Source organism: Dendroctonus ponderosae, unplaced genomic scaffold (genome assembly GCF_020466585.1).
Source record: "Dendroctonus ponderosae isolate FM_Combo_2020 unplaced genomic scaffold, Dpon_F_20191213v2 Dpon_F_20191213_1, whole genome shotgun sequence".
In the NCBI taxonomy this organism is placed as follows: domain Eukaryota; kingdom Metazoa; phylum Arthropoda; class Insecta; order Coleoptera; family Curculionidae; genus Dendroctonus; species Dendroctonus ponderosae.
The window spans coordinates 44,102,341-44,120,361 of record NW_026017110.1 but is presented as its reverse complement, the minus strand read 5'-3'; the positions used below and the strand labels follow the sequence as shown (position 1 = coordinate 44,120,361).

The 18,021-nt window shown below is 32.7% G+C and overlaps 1 protein-coding gene across 1 annotated transcript in view; it reads right to left on the bottom strand.

Annotated features, from left to right (window-relative positions):
- LOC109535953 overlaps window positions 1-15,925 on the bottom strand; it is a 149,480-nt gene extending 133,555 nt beyond the window's left edge. The window contains exon 1 of the mRNA XM_048670331.1: window positions 15,701-15,925. The gene's annotated coding sequence lies outside the window, so the exon portion shown is untranslated. The remainder of the gene's footprint in view (window positions 1-15,700) is intronic.
- Between the last annotated feature and the right edge of the window lie 2,096 nt (window positions 15,926-18,021).

The following is an 18,021-nucleotide window of genomic DNA, read 5'->3' as shown; positions in this document are numbered from 1 at the left end:
ATGTCTTTAAATCCACTAAATCAAAGAAGAGATTGGGTTTGCACCAGCTTCGATTTTTCGGGGACGATATTTACCTTAAGACAAATTTCCTACACTGGACCACAATTGACGCTTAAATAAGGTCGCAATATTCACTTGAGTTTAAATAAGGATTTTTGACGGTATTTTAATATGAGTTTCTATGTGAAATTAGGCGATTAGGAGAGCTGAAAATATTTCTCTGTTCATGAGCAGTTTCTTCACATTTTTCTTAGGTTATTCTCATTTAATTAAAGTTTACTTTCAATGCCACGTACATCGAGTGATTGCATCAGCCCATCATTGTGCAATAGTTTTTAGTAAAAAGCAATTACGCGGTTATTTTGTTCGAGGGCTTCCAGATAATTTTTGTAATTAATTGTGCGGAACACTTTGCGAAATTTCAGTGGCCAAAATTGAAGCAGATAGGAACTTAATTTACTGTTGAAGTGAAGAAGGGCTGATTCTAGGAGCTCTTAGGGCGAGTGGATTATTAAGATGGCAAAATTATTGATTTCTTGTGGTAAACTTTAAACTTGCAGTTTGATGGGTATTGTAGATAATGGATGTTTTATTAGCATACAAAAAATGTTTATTAGTAGATACGTTGTGTCTCTACGCTCGAATATTTCTGAGACTTTTTAGACTTTTCTAGACTAAGACCAAAATGGCACCGTTTATTAATATATTCGTTTTCCCGTTGTTGGTCATTCTTAAACTGTTAAAGTGCTTGGCCATTAACAGCTATAAAAAATAAATTTTATAATTACCTTGTGGCCTTTCTGCATTATCTGCTGTGTAAAAGCTTTAAACATTTAAAAGCCAAATTAATTAAAATAGGAAGGCACAAAAATACATAATACGAGCAGACAAAGCACCTGAATTCAATCTGGAAATATTTACAGCGGTGATTAAAATTTATTAATATATAATTAATTATATATTAAGTGCATAACTACAAAATTTTATAATAAATAAATATGTTTTTTATAAATAAATTAATAAATAAATATAATATCTTTTTTTTTCAAACCCAAATTTTTTATCTCCAATGTATGGGTCGTATTCAAAAATAACTTAGAGTGTGTATGTGGTTAATTCAAAAAACAAAACTAACTGACAATTTTCTTCAAACAATACTATGTACTTACTAGTTCGCAACGCATCATTAGTAGTGCCAATCCAAAGGCTAAATTGGATTTTATTGCTACACGTTATAATACAGCGTATAATTGCAATGTAGATATTCGCCTCAGTAATTTCCATTTACAGGATTGTAGTTAAGTTGACTAATGCTGTCGTTTTTTCGGTTAAAATAGCAGAACGTAATATTTAGACATTAGCAGTAGGGTTTAAAATTAAATTTAAAAAATTAAAATTAAAATTATTAAATTAGGCAACGTTTTTTTAGTAGAAAATATCGATTTTCAATGTATGAATAAAACTTTAAAAAATGTTGAAATGACAAATGTAGCCAAATGTACCAGATTGATGACAACACTGTTGCAAACGGTTTGGTTCTTGAAATCATATCAGCCCAATATGATTTCAAGGTCGAAATTCAACCTTGAAAACGGCGTTTTGTCTATTGGATGAATTAATTTAGATTTTATATCAGTTTGTCTTCTGGTTTCTTTATGTACAGTTCATAAATTCAGTGTTCAGTGCCATTGATCGGTATTTGATATAGACGGTATTATACAAAATGTAACAAGGCAACATATTTTAATATTATAGTAATATACATTTTTATTTATATTTTTTATATCTTTGTAGTCCTAAATCTCAGACCTGTGGAATTATTTCAAAAAAGTAGAAAAAGAAAAAGTCCGTTGTATTTACTGCAATAAAATGCTGACTTGCAAAGAATCAAGCACAAGCAGTCTACACAATCATTTGAGAAGGGTGCACGATTAAATAACCGAGAAAAAATCATCTGATGCCGGCCCGAGTTCACAAACAAGTACACAGCCCTGTATTCTTAACTTTGTGAAAAGGACTATTTTAGAAGAAATTGTATTACAAACATAACAAATAGCTCGTTCATAAGAGAATCATTGCAACAACGAAATTATTGCTTAACACAAAATAATTCTAGAGTTATGAATCTTATTTACAAGTTTTATAAAACTATAAATGAATGGACTAGTAAAGGAAATCGAAGATATTTAAATATTAGCGTACCTCAACTTGAAAAAGATTTTAACTTAGGACTACGTTGTATTGTTTTGGGTTCTGCCGATAAATTACTTAAGTTCACACACAATTAAAACCGCCAGCAAAGTTTAAACAGTTGTTTTCTAAAAGGTGGTTTTTTAATACCTAATTTAGCAATTTTCTTTACTATCTGAAATGAAAATCTCTTTCGCTGCTGCGTTATTTAAATTCGGAACCACAACTTTGGACTTTAATAGGAAAACTGAGCAAATGGAAGATCTCTTAAAAATGGTTTAATTCCTTAGCTCAAAATTGACTAGGTATATTTATTCCAAATAGAAACTCAATATTTAGAAAGCATCATGAAATACCTACATACGAGCACGTGACTAGAATGTTGGATTCGATTAAAGCCCTCTTGTTAGTTGCGATCGAGGGAGGAAACTAAAGGCTTTCATGGCAATCTTGCAGAATTATGATGGAAAGTAGCGCACGGCTTCCTGTGGGCCAATAGAAGTACTAAATTGAGGCAAAGCTTATCTACATGTTCTAACGAGTCGATGTTATTCTTTGGAAGACTTTGAGAACGTATTTAAATACAGCAGTATTTCAAGCGAATTGAAACTGTTTGCCACGCCTGGTAGAAGATTGATGGTTGATTTCACACCTAACATTAAGATCAATCGTGACTGGAATCTCGCTCCTTCTATCCATAAAATATTTTTTCTGCTACTAAATTGAAAAAACGTGGGTGGTTTTCTTCGCCATATTTCATTGTCTACATGCGAAACGTTTGATGAATGTCAAACTTTTATCGCCGGAATTTTATTTTATTTTTATATCGACGTCAAATTAACTCTGCTACTGTTCTCACCCTCGCATAATTTCGAAAGTTGGGACATTTATTTCAATAATTCCAATTGATCTTGAACAGCTCAAAGACAATAAAACGTTTAAACTTGCCCGAACTTTTCGCTTCTTGGGACCTCAGAAAACAGCAAGATGGCTGGAAGTTTGGCAATCTAAATAGAGCCTAATATAAGATGGGCAAAGTACAAATCAACTTGGAGATTTGCTTGTGCTTTGGTAAATAACACTAAAATAATCGCTTTCGATTACGATTCTCATAAAAATAGCTTATACTGTCTATTCTACAGGCAATTCGTTGTTTGCCTCCGCATTCATTACCTATTTTCACGTTGGAAAATATTTTTTCTTTCCACATATATTAACAGTTTCATTTCTGAAGATGTTGGGAAAAGTCTTGAAGCATAAGAGAAACGACAAACATTTCGAATCGAAAATTGTTCATAAATCATTTCTATTTTGAAATTTGTTATCATTGATCAGAAAAATCAAACAAATCGCACAAACGTTTATGTATGGATTCAAGTTAATTCGACCGAATTGAGGTTGTATGCATGGTTAATTTGGGCTTCTATTGCAATCGTCTCCAGACACTAATTTTTTAAATATTTTTTATGACTATTAGTAAAGTTGCTTCATTTTCACATTGCCTAATTTCCCTGTCGTGTTCTCAAGAAAGTACAGGTTCATCCTGATTCTTTTTTGATTTAATGTGCATCTAATCTTGGGCATCTGTTTTCGGCAGTTTGAATGCTTAAGCACTTAGACCTGAATAACTGAGATTTCCATATCTACTGAAATAAATTAATAATTTATTTGCAGCTTAGATTTTTTTTAACAAACACTAATTTATTGCAGGAATTCTATCAACTGATGCAGCTCATGGATCACAATTCAGTTCATTAGACCGACTTTTGAAAAACCACCGGTTGTTAAATGTGATTATAACACAAAATCAAAATATTGCATAACTGAATCATATTATAGCCCAATTGCATTTCAGCAAATGGAACACACGAAATTGAATTATTCAATTCAGTAGGCAAATTGATATTTACATTTGCATGTTACGTTAGTGTTGGAAAAATGTATTGATTGCTTTGGAAATAATGGACATTTTATGTAAACAGGAAAAACTGAAATCGGAACATTGTTGCAAAATGGTTTCAAATTTACCTAGTAGGACTATGAGGATTTTTCTCCAGAATTAATAAATATATTTACATACAAACATCATACGTTATAAAGAAATATTCTGCATGAAATTAAGCACATGCTCTGGAACACTGTAAGCCAGTGAGATTCAAAGTGAACCAGAATCAAACTCCTGCAATCAGCTCAGTTAATATGCAGACACAAATGAATATTTGTGAAACTAAATCAAGTTTTTATAGCCCACTAGATACATTCAACAAAAATATATTCGTTCAATTATTGCATATTTCAAAAGCTTTTTGCCTCCAATCGCATCAGCGTTCTGAATAGATATTCGTTAAATGTTTATTTAAATTTATTAACGTATCAGCCAACAGTTTGTGAAATTTTTTTCATTAAATTAACTGTTAATTTTCATAGTTTTAAGCGACCTAAGCAGATTTAGCATTTTATTCAACTGAACTAAATCGAATAGAAGCCGCTCCTAGGGCTGCATTAAAGGCCTAACCTTGGCATGATTAATTTCCCTTAGGCCAACAAATACGACAGAGCTCCTTTTCAGGTCTGATAAGGAACAACCCTGTTGGAATGCAAATGAAGGACCGAATCAGACGATGGGAATTTTTTCAATGTTCAAATTCTCAAGTATTTGTAATATTAACTTGTTTGCAAGGACTATTTATAATGGTAAATATCAAAGATATTCGTCAATTCAATTTAATGTGACATTGCAGATATTTTCAGCCTATTGGTAGTTTTTAAATTTTAAATTTGCTTTATTGGCCGACTGACGTCGGCGACGTTGTCACGTTCAATTATTTTACTTCAAATCGAAGCTCTGATTAATTACTACCTAAGCAATCATTGTTGACTGTCTAGTTGCACTGCCAATATCCGAAACCACATCTCTTATGTACAGTTTCATTTACATTGATATAGGAATTACCTACCATTTCTTTCCAAATTATTCTTACTTCTCTCTCGCTTATACTTACGTCCTGGTGATAATAAGTCTCGAAAAACGGTCTTTGAAAGAATCTCTTTTGAAGCAGATGCGTTAAAAGGATTTTTTTGTCATAACAGAGGATTTTTTTATAAATAAAACAACGTTGATCCTTGGTGTTATTAAAAATAGTTAGATCGAAATACGGTTTGTTTGGAGTGAGGGTTATTTTTATTTTTTTTTCAAACAAAATGTTTTCATTCTGCACACTTGAAATTGTCTTTTCTGACTGAAATTTTTTTGGGGCTTCGTCATCATTTTTTACCACTGTCAACAGTTTACTCTTCAAAAATTCACAAAAAACGTGCTCCTGTTAATCCTGTTTTTTTTTCTCAATCCCGATATTTTGCAACAGATGGGATAAAACCTTTATTTGCAATTACACTTAAAATACGTCCAAATAATATTTTGATTAAATTTCATCAATTGATTTGTGTTAATGGGTACATATTTGATCATCGCAGTACTAAACTATATTTTATCATGCATACTTGATTTGGTATCATTATTTCAGCGTTTCTTCCGCTACTTAAGGATCAAAATTACAACACGTGAGGCTTCAAAAGTTGTGCTGCGTTTCTTCTCAACGAGAAAATCTCAGTAATATATTTCCTTACGCAAACTTGTATGTACGAGCAGAAAGTTTCAAGCAAACGCTCGTTGGTGCTTCTTAAACTAACTATAATATAACCTGAAAGTTTCCAGTTGAAATTTTGCTTCTTGATCAATAATTGTTACCAGAATATTGCAAGTAGTTGACGAAATAAAATATGCTCAAAAGGGTCTATCTTTAAAGCAATAATTTAAGTTTTTAAGTTAATTTTATCATTTTTAGTTGTCTTTATAGTAGCACAGTTTCAAGCAAATGGTGAATTTAAACAATTTCGTATGAAATCTAAAACCTTAACATTTAATGTTTTGATTGTGCTAATGCAATTTTCAAAAAGCAAATTAGGAATAGTAGATGCGACACACGCTTAGATAGTCATAATGGTCATAATCTTGCATGAAGGAACGGATTTGAACGGAAATAGCGACGATTTTCTTTCCGTCATGCCCTAAACCACTCTCGGGTAAACTGTGTGAATGAAATTTAAATTGCTTCAAATTTAATATTAAATTTTACTCAGCTAATTCTACTAGTTGATGTATATTACGTTGAGACTTTCTAGTACTGCAGCAATGGAATAGAATGTCGTTTGATATTTTAATACCTGGAAAAACGTGTAAATTAGAGGTTTTCAAAACGCCTATCGCACTTGGTGATGAGCGGAAAATTAAGGACTTGTAATTCGCGCATAAAGAACTGGAGATAAATGAGAGAAATTTTTCCATTCAAATTACCGTAAAGTTTTCAATAAAACGCATGCAAAGGGGAATGATTGATACACATTTATTTCCATTGGGAACGAACGTCTTGGCCCGTATTACCGAGACACTAAAAGAACGCTTAGTTGAATATTGATCTAAATTATCTCATTTCCAAATGATTTTAAAACAAATTTAATCTAACACTATTTTGGGTATCAACAGATAAACGAATTTTTAATTTAATGAAACTGTATGTAACTCTGTATTTCCGGAAATTGCACCATAAATAAGATTAGAAAACTAATAAAAAGTAGATATTTTATGCTCTTTCAAGCACGGAATAACAAATCCGAAATGAATTTTTGCCCTTACGAAAATACCGAGGAGAATGAAAAACGTATTTTATTACGATAAAGGAGTTTATACCTCTATAAATAAAACATCAACGTATATATTCAAGTATAATTTGAACAAACAGTAAATTGTGGCCACTCTACTTTGTTTTACTGGGGGATTTCAATCGATTATTTATGTTATCTTTCGTGCCCAGAGCGACGACATAAAAAAATGTATTGTTCATTTTGAGGCTCTGCTGTTTCGCGGAGTTTTTTTTATTGAATAATTAATCTAATTTACAATTTTGGAATTTATAGGGTTATATAAGAGGTAAAAATTGCCACATTTTATTCGTTGGCTCTAACCAACTTCAATTTCTCAAAGGAATGCTTTTATTCAAAGTAAGCCTTAACTGCAGGTGCGGAGGCAACAAAAGTATTATTAGCTATACTCTCATATAAGAAGTTTATGTTATTTATCTACCGTTACAAACTTCCAGGTACCATCAGTAACTTTCCAGTATATGCCGGATAAAGCCCTCTAAAGCAACTATTTAAGTAAGGAACGCAAACTTTAAATTTTGCTTCGTGATAAATGTTTTATATCAGCATGTCTCACGTACTTACTTTGCAGAGTGGTAGCTGTTGACACGGTTTGTCTTTTGAAACTTGCAACATTTCTAGTTTAATTTCTTCAAACATTGAAGAGTTTCGGAAAGTAAATCTAAGTGAAAGTTTTTCCAGGGCGATTGATTAGATTTGCGTAGGAATGAAAATGTAGGTCAAACCCTTGAAGAAGGGAGATGTCTTAACTACCTACGAGAAACAAAACAATTTTTTTCGCCAACAAAAACATGGCGAAGGCAAAGAAAAGTCTCAATAAACCGTCAGTACACTCTTATTACGGCTATTGATAGTTTGGTGAATTAAATTAGACAATTTACAGAAGTTGGACACAAAACTCTGCAGACAAAAATTCCAAAATAAACCTAAGAGTTAAGTGCATAAAGAGTAAATAACAAGAAGATTACATTTTCTGTAGCAAAGAATTCTAACTATTCGAAAATTTGTATTGGGGGACCTAAAACAAAAATGCTTTAATATAGAACTAAAGCCAAATAAGTAAAGTGAGAAACAGACAAAAGTTTTTCGAATCGAAGAAGAAATCGAATACAAATTTTTATAAAAATTATTTGCGTATATTTAAAGGTCGTCTTACTAAGTGACACAATTCTGTATTCATGGTTTCATAAATTGAAATAATGAATTATCCACTCCAGAAATTCTCCTCGCAAAACCACCAACGAGAAAATTAAATGTATTTTATTACAGGAAAACAAAGGGATTTATCAGGCTGCAAATAAAACTGAACTAACAGAATCAAACCGTGAATTGTGGCCAATCCGCCTTTGTTTGTTGGGAAGTTTGTGATTCATATACTTTTATTCCAACAGCTCGAAAGGATTCCATCAAATAAGGGAATTTATTGTTGTCCTAAAATATTTTCATTAATATTTTATTTTAAGCTTCCAGTGTTTGACCACCAAAAATAAATAAAGTACTTCGTACATTTGTAACATTTTGTAACATGTAGTGTAAAATCATGTAAATAGGTATCACGAGAGTTCTTGGTAATTTTGCAATTGCAGCTTTTTCATTGCGCTTTATATGGGCTGATGTGTTGATTTCCATATTGATTCCCAAATTACGACCGGTAATTCTCCGGAGTGTGGTTTGTTTCCTCTTGCCTTTACAGATGTTTGAAATGCACATCAGCTGAAACGTCTGCACGAGTTGGGTGATTAGTGAACTCTTAAAAGGATTAGTAGCCTACACATTATCTTACATTTCATTTAGTTAAAGCACACGAAAACGCTGACTGGACATGGCAATCGATATTTCTGTACAAGTAGCAAGCTTTCCAAATAAAATATTTAGCAATGACCTCAGTCACTGTGTTCAATGGGTAGGTTGTCTGGCATCCTGATATTTTATGGGTACAATGTTTTTACTTCAGCCGCCTGTTTATCCTCATACAAGAGTTTGCTCTTCAAACTCTTCGCGAATTGTTAACTAGATAAACATCAGCTCAATTCCTCTCTTGTTTCAAATTGTCTTAACCAAAACCCGACATACACGACTTATCTTCACGAATGTTTCCGTCAATTTCCTGTTTCCTTATAGCACGTAATGTCACCAGGGATGATATTTGATTCGTAACTCGATTTTGTCCAACTTTTTCCGCAAAGCAAACGTGATTTATGGCTGAACTGCAGCGAACTAAGCGATCTGAGAGCGACTGAAAGTTGCGTGCTGTGAAAACAGTCTTCAATTAGTTTTAAAAGCTACCTCCCATCAGATGGTTCACAGGCAATGCTACAAATCCTGCAGGCATTTAATTCAATTATCCAGATGTCAAAACGTTTTATTGCAAACAATCATGCAAACTCAAACAACCTAGCCATTAAACTAAGTACACATGGCAATTATAGGTAAAAACATTTACACAATTCTAGAGAGAAACATTCATCATCCTCGTGCGGTTTGGTACGTGCAAATGAAAGTTCAACACAAAACTGCATTAAAAATGTGGAGTTTTAATTTTTCAGCACAGATTAAGAGAAACTACCTTGAATGTTTTACCCCTGAAATTATAATTGTGGGCCTACATATAAAACCAGATGTGTGTTAATTAGACCGCTTAAGACAAGCAGAATAAAGGGCGAAAGGACAAGGAAATTAATGAAGACACAGGGTTTCCCTTGTTTAAAAGTAAATTGCAAATTATTTACATCTACCAAGTTGAATTTAAGACTATTGACATTCGCTTGCTAAGCTACATCCCAATAGTTTAAGCTGGGAATCGAAAAGCATAAATTTATGTCTGCTTGACATCTTTTACTTCACTGCGGTTGGCACATAAATCAGCCCCAGTGTCTTATGTTTAAGGGACAGATTCGAAATATATCGGTTTACGAGTAAAATTGCTTTGATTTTTCTCTCCCCTTCATATCGACGGGGAAATATTAGTTCGGATTTAGTTTCGCTTCGAGCTGGCATAAATCGCATATTTTTTGGAGGGCAATGGAACTTACATTTAGTTTTCATGTGTGGATTATTCCTCCGGAATTACTATTTTTACAGAAAATAAATCTAAATATGTGTTAAGTATTAAATCGCATTCTAGGAATTTCAAAAAGTTTTTCAAACAAAAGTGGGCTCGAATTGACAACTCAAACAAAATTGTGTGAATATAAATATTTCGTAAAAACATAATGCTCGCATTACATTATTTTCTTTCCTGGGCTCTAGTCACAGTGTGAAACAATTTTTTTGTATATCGTTAATTTCGTTACGTTTCTGCGGGACAACAGCTACACCGTATATTTGTGAATAATATTCATAGGTTCGTCCATATCAGCAACAATTGCAAACTTTGTTATAGAAAGCTTAGAAAAAAACATAATGACAAACCTAAATTATAAACCAACTTTCTTTAAACGCTATGTGGATGATTGCTTAATGTATTTACCCAAAAAATAAAATTCAATATACCCTAGATAAATTCAACAATTTTCACGACACTGTAAAATTTGCAATGGAAAAGGATAAAAATCAAGCAATAAATTTTTTAGGCTTAACAGTAAATTATGTTAATTCAGGTGAAATAAAAACAATTTGGTATACAAAAGAAGTTTGGTCAGGAAGAAATCTAAACTATAATTAATATGCACCCCAAAAATATAAAAAGGACTGCAACTAACAACTGCACTTACTAATAGAGTTAAAAAATTGTCACACCCAAATTACAAACCAGAAAATGTTTACAAAATTAGAAAAATATTACTTAATAATAACTACCCAAAAAATTTTTCTGAGCCAATAATAAAGAGAAGAATTAATTAAATTTACAACTCAACTAAATATAACAATAATGAGGAAAAAAGCAACAATACATATATGTCACCACCCTATATTCCAGAAATGTATAAAAACATTTCAAAAATACTAAAACCACACAACATTATAATTGCGAAAAAAGAAAAAATAACTTATCAACTGAATGTTTCCCAAAACTAAAACGAAAAACTGACAGAATGGATGTACCAAATACTGTATATAGAGTGAATTGTTTAGAATGTGATAATACATATATGGGACAAACTAAACAATATTTAAAAAGGAGAATGTAGGATCATAAATACAGTCTGAGAAATTCTAGTGAAAATCAAACAGCATTAACACAACATGCACACCAAATGGTACATTATTTCGATTTTGACAACGCACATATATATTAGCTAGGGAAACAAATTATCATAAAAGAAGAATCCAAGGAATGACGCAAACAAAAAAATATACAAAAGCAGTAAATTTCAGACCATATACCGACAACCTGAGCAACATTTACCAAACCCTAAAAAAGCCATAAGTATAGAACACCCCATTCACTAGTGAAAAATTAAAACTATTTTCGCTTATCTCAATACATACATACCATTCTCGCAACTGTAGAAAATAATTCAAACAAATTGAAGGTTTCAAGACAGGAAAGACATAAATGAATATAATGTTTACCAATTATGAGGTAAGTTGTTTAAATGCTTTGCTCTCCCGAAAGGAAAGTTTCTTTTTCCTCAAGAACTAATGAATATTTTAACACTTTATAAATTACATTTTTTGTACAACATATTTTAATTGTAAATTTGTGTTTGTAGTTTGAATGAATTTTAAAATCTGATAATGGCGCTATTGTCTCGCCGATACGTAACGAAATAAACGATATTAAAAAAAAATTGTTTCACACGGTGACTGAAGCCCAGAAACGTAAATAAAATATTAACAATTACACGCAGTCAGGAACATTAATCAAAATAATGCTCTTATATTGCTAAAGTCAAGGAAATATGCTGGATGATTTGGATTCCGTTTTCTCACTGAAGATTGATCTTCCGTTGCCAGTTTCCACATGAAAAAGTCTAGCGGATTAATCAGCTACTATTTATCTATATTCTATATCTATTGTATATATACATCTATTGTATAAATTTAGTGGGTAAAAAGCCATAGTTTCTCTGATGGATTCTCTGGTATTCTTGATAATTTCAATCAGTTTTCCAAATGTTCTCACTGTTTAAGCTATCGAGTTAGTAGTGTAACAAAACTGTTGCAAATTTTGTTGGTCGCATTTCAACTAAATTTCGATTCTTCTGAGAACAAAAATACGAACCGAGATCCTGTCTGTTAGCGAAAAAAAAAGTATTATTACTAGGGCAATTTTAGAAAAAAAATCAATTAAACAAATAGTCTGTTTGTTTATTAAAATAAATTGGAAATTCAGCTAACATCCATTTTAGCTTTGTTTTTGAAGGAGTGTTTATTAAAGCAGTACTTCCAAGACCATTTCTTCAGAATTTTAAATTTAAATAATATCAGCTGCCACAAATTCACATAAAAACATGTTCTTCACCAATTCATTAAATTACTATTGGAAACACCACATAAATGTTATAATTCCTCTTTGTCAGCAAAAAGGAGAAAAGCCATAATCCATGTTTATATTCAGAGAATTCGACTCGTAATTTTGAGTCGCTGATCTAAGCATCAATGGTTAAGCTCAACCGAATTATATCGATGAATTTCAGTCTAATAATTAGAGCCTTAAAGAACTCGTTGTATCAACAACATAATAAAATACGTTCTGCTTGTGTTGAGATAAATACATAGTTATTTTATTTCAATGCCTTTTTCCTTATTAATAATCTAATAATTACTTTGTCGTGTTATGAACTGTTTAATAACGTATCGATTTAGTAGCAAACATATCTAATAATAGATGATAAATGTAAATTCCAATTAATTGAAAATATTAAAGCTCCATTGGTTATTTGACAAATTCAGCATTTAATACCAGATGGTCAAAGGAAATCATGCAAATTCTTATTAACCATTTGATTCCAATTTTGAGATAAATTTTAAGGGAAATTAGTAAATGTATATGTTATTATAGGGTGAACTGCATTAGTACTTATTAACCGAATGTAATTTTGTAATTTTCCTGTTTACGACCTGTTTAGAAAATATCTTTTGTTGTAAATTTCCATTTATGGTTTTCAGATCACTGTAACTTAATGATTAAAATATTGCAGCGTTAATATTATTAGATAGTCAATTACGGTACTATGTAGATTTACTGGGGTTTTCATTGCAATATTCCAGAGTTTCCTAAAATGGGATTTACGGAATTTCAATTAAATAAATAATTATGCAGTTGCAATTTAATTAAAAGAATTAATCCATGCCTGGCCTGATTTGCTTCTAAACATAAGCGCGCCACACTTTTCACACTTCATTGTTTCTTGTGGACCATTTATTTGCCACAATTTTTATTTTGCATGAAGCTCGAAATGTAAATGTATTTTTTGCCTCATTCTTATCTATTTGCATTTTAATTTATTTGTTCAAATTAGTCATTTTTCGAGTGTTTATATCCACAATTGATTTTAAATTAAGAAAATACACTTTCAAGTAAGCAAATCTCTATCAAATGACTATGAACAATTGAGTGCTATTCCCATTTCCAAATTTTTATTTTTCATATGCCTAGCGATCGTTTGTATCAAATCAAATAGAGCGCTTTTTGAGGAATTTACAATCGCCTTTTTGAAGCATGAATATTAACAAAATATTTAGTTTTCCAAAATTTTCTAATTCCTGGCTTTCTGCAGCTTCAATATGTCTGGCAAAGCTCATTAGTAAACTCAATGGCTTGTCGGATGTTTCATTCTTGAGTGTCGCTCTTTTTTGAATGAACGCCTAATTTTAGCTATTTTTGGCTTGCTTGGGTTTAGAAAATTACCGAAATGAAACGAACTATTGATTATAAGGCATGCCCACACATTAAATTGAGTGCAAAGAAGGAAGAATAAGTTTGTTGATGTCACAAAGAACTGAATCCCAATAAAACGCTGTACAAATCGATCCGATGGCAATATAATAGCGAATTTTTAGGGAAAGAAAGCATGCATTAGCTTTACTATAAATAAGTAATTACCGTGATTGAAATAAATATAAAGCTTCTTTTCTAATGAAAATGTAACAACAAGCGGCGTCTTATTCTACAACTTAGGGCTTCTGGGCGCCTTTAAAGGATTTCAAACGACCAACATTGCATTGTCTTATCACCTTCACCACACAAGAACTCTTACATTCTGCTTCAATCAAATTACATTCATTAAAATTAATTTGTGTATTCACTGATTTTTAAGCGTCCCGATGTTGATGGCCAGATGGCTTTGCTGTTTCAGGAGACCATGGCAAAATTATTCTTATTTGTGTGAATACAGGAACCGTGCACTTAACTTGTTCTTGCTTCGAAACTTTGCGTACATCCTGAGTGCACAGATTAATTTTCAGAAAGCGCTAATTAAAACTTAAAGGTATTTATCGCTGCGATACTTCATTCGTGTTAATTTATTTGAGCGTATTTTAGATTGTTTTCTCCTTGCGATGAACAATTCTTTGTTCTGTTTTGTCACCACCCAGGCACCAACTTCGGGTCTACTGTGTGTAAGATGGTAAATGTTAGTAATCTAAAGTTTGCCCAATTTGAAACCAAGTTTATTTTAAAGAACGATGTGTAAATGAGCCGAGGAATGTAACAAAACATTCCTTACTCAGGAAAGTTAGCAGTGCGATCTGTAAGTTCCTTCCTTCCTTCATAAGATCGGTCGAACACAAACACAACTGCAGAAGAAGAGATTGAAAACCAGTTAAATCAAAACAACCGCCGACTTTATCCAAATATATTTCGCCGCTGTTGGTCTCATTGTCATGGCCACGTTTATTCAGCACTGGAGCTAGACAACACATATTTATCTTTGCCTTTAGGCAATATTCTCATAGGGAGCCAAATATGGACAAAATTCAAGCAAAACAACTGAAACGTTCTGGCTTCCACTGGGTAGCACGATTAAAGCAGGACCTTCAATATGACAAACAATATTATTTAAAGTGCTATAATTTGTAAGATGGTTAAAGCTTGAAGTGGCACTTAGCTTCCTAACAGCTTCACTTGGCTTTAATTGCAAATTTAGCTACTGCTTCTCGTTAACGGAATCAACCCGCTGAATACACAAAAATAAATTAAATATTGAAATTTTGCTTGATGGAAAAGAACGCCAGTATCAGAGCGATTAAGGAATGTAAACGTATTCTCAATAAAATGTTTTCTTCTCGTCGAAATGTCGGTATTATTGTAACTATGATGCCTGACTAATTGAATTTGTTTAATTACAATCCACTGTAGCCACTAAGGCCTTTTTGTTTAATAAACAGAAATTTAATATTATACTGGAACAATCAAATACGGTTTTCAATGCTGTGTTTATGATATACAACAGGAAAACATTCAAATTAATATTATTTTGCAATATGGTGGTATACTGCGATTTATTAAAATGGGAAAATCCAAATTTGATTAGGCTTTCATTCAAAAAAGCTTTTTGACAATTTTCGTTTGACCATTTTATCGCTGTCAGTCTAAAGCGATTCGGTTACATTCTGAAATCTATTTTAATTTAAAATTAATTGTAGAAGTACTAATTGGGAATCATCAAATGTATCATATTAAACCTAAATATTTATAGACTAGTTGTATGAAATGAGTAACTCTACTTAATTCGGTAACTAATTATGAGCACACGTGCTGGATATTACAATAATTATTGTTGCAATGTATAACTAGTTCCACTTCATTCGACTATATGACAAAATATAGTTCCAGAACTTAATTTTGTCAATCAATATATGCTTTTATTTATATTTGTAGACAGGTTTCAAGTTCTAAACTTACGTTGTACAGTTCTTCAAAGCCGGCTGTAAGTTTTTCCAATACACTTCACAAGTCTGTTCAAAGTTCACCACAAAAAGAAAAAAATTGTACACAGGGGCACCTGACAATCCACGAAAGCTAATTTGCGATAGGGATGAAAATAACAGTTAACACTGTGTGGCTAACCGATAGCTGAGTGAAAGCGCTTCGTGATAGCTAGACCTCAGTTCTGATTACGTTCCACGTACAAACTAAATTTCAAATTCGCGGTGTTGGAGACGATTTGTCTCCTGGAAATCGCGCAGAATCTCGCCCGGCGCCGTTCCAGAACTGATCCCGAAATTTTCGTTATGCAGGACCTTGCCATCTTTCCGATCATTTTGCAAGGAATTAGGAAAAATCCACTGGAATATTTTGCGTTTGAAAAACTCGTTATTTAATTCCCAGATTTCGTTGCCTTTTATTTCAGTATTTGATAAATCTAGGTGCAGTGGCGGGAAAATTGCAAGCAATAAACGGGCAAATCAGCAGAACGGCCGAATTTTTAAATTAATTAGTTGATTGAATTGAATCTTTCCTAACCGGTTGTTTATGAAATGCTGCCGATCTCACTGCATTAGATTCATAAATTATCACATTTTGTGAAACCGCTATAGCGCAGTATCAGATTCAAGCGCTTTTGAGCTCATATTTTGAGATACCAAAATATATAACCTTCTCAATGCGTAGTTCTTTCAAACTCGCCTGCATTCGCTCAAAACTTGTCATTAAATATTATATGTTCTGATGTTTGGCTCTTCTAAGTCGCCTTAATTATTCTACAGACTAGCAAGATGCGACAATTATTAAGCCTCTACGCAACTTTCCGCCTGCTTGTAAAATCCCATATAATATGCTGTATTTCTCACACGAGTTGATTATGGGAAAAGTTGCGGAAGGTAATTGCTGCCAAAATGGATTGTTAGTTCACGCAAATGTTAATACTTTAAATAGTGTTAAGGATTTTATTTCAGGAACGTTAAATATACAGGGTGGTCCTCAACTAATGTCGAAAAATTCACTGACATATTGTTTAGCCCAAAATATTGCGTTTCAGGTAAATTTATCTTACGCGAAAGTTAATATATTCCGAGATACAGGGTGTCAAAGTGTAAATACAAATTTCGTTTTTTCTGAATAGATTTTTAACCAGTTTTATTAGTACCACAAAAAATTTGTGTTTGGGGGTTTTTTAGATCGGCAAATCTAAACTCCTATTGGGGGGCTTGTGGTTTCTAGAGGGCACAAGCTGCAATAGTCTGGAGCCATTTAAGACATCAGGACTTTTTTGCCTTTTCAAAAATCGTCATACGGTTGGTACAATTACATTATACTGTATTTTTTAAACAAAATATCTGTACTTATTCAAATTCGATATCTCTCGCCGTTTTCGAGATATTTATATATGTATTAAAGTTAGTTATTTTGAAGATTTATTATGAAATAATCATTTTCAAATATTTTACTGGGTTCAAAAAGTGGTCTAAAATAGTTCTGAACATGCCTACATAAATACGGTCTAATGTTTGTTAAGTTTTGTTTAATAGAAAATTTGCGCAAAAAAAATATTTTATTTGGATATCCAATCTGAGATAGATATCCAATTAGCTCAAAAAATTACTAGATGTTGTGATGACAATGCGCAATATCTCGAAAACGATTAGAGATATCCACTTCAAACAAGTAAGTACACATGTTTTGTTTAGAAAATATCGTGGAATGGGATTTTATTAACTGTATGACGATTTGTGAAGAGCCAAAAAATGGTGTGTCTTAAATGGCTCCCTGTATAATAACAGCGGGTCCTGTATACATAGTGTCGCAGAGCCATTTTTTTTTCGGTGAGGTTTGGGAAATGCTCTTTTATGCACTCCCAGAGCTGGTGGTCTGTCGCTCTGGGCTGTGTGGGACTCCAGCTTTGCTGTTTACCCACTAAAACCCTTTCGTCACCGCCGAGGTGGTGTTTGGCCTTGCACCGCGGTGATTTCTGTCCTATTGTGCCCTCGTAATTTAACTCCCTCATTATCCCTGTATATTCAATGAATTCCAGAAGAATCTTGAGGGGAGTTTGCATGATCTGGTCTGGTTCTCTTCTGGAATTCCATCCCCTCCCAGGAGTCTGCGTGTACCTGTTGCATATGACGTGCAGTGACACATAACATGCAGAGTAGTTTCGTCCTCTAATTCGCAATCCCTGCAGGTCGGTTTATCGCTCAGTCCCATCCTGAAGAGGTGTTTTTTGCAGGGGGCGTGTCCTGTTAAAAAGGCCACTATCCTCCTTATTTTTTGCCTGCTGAGACCTA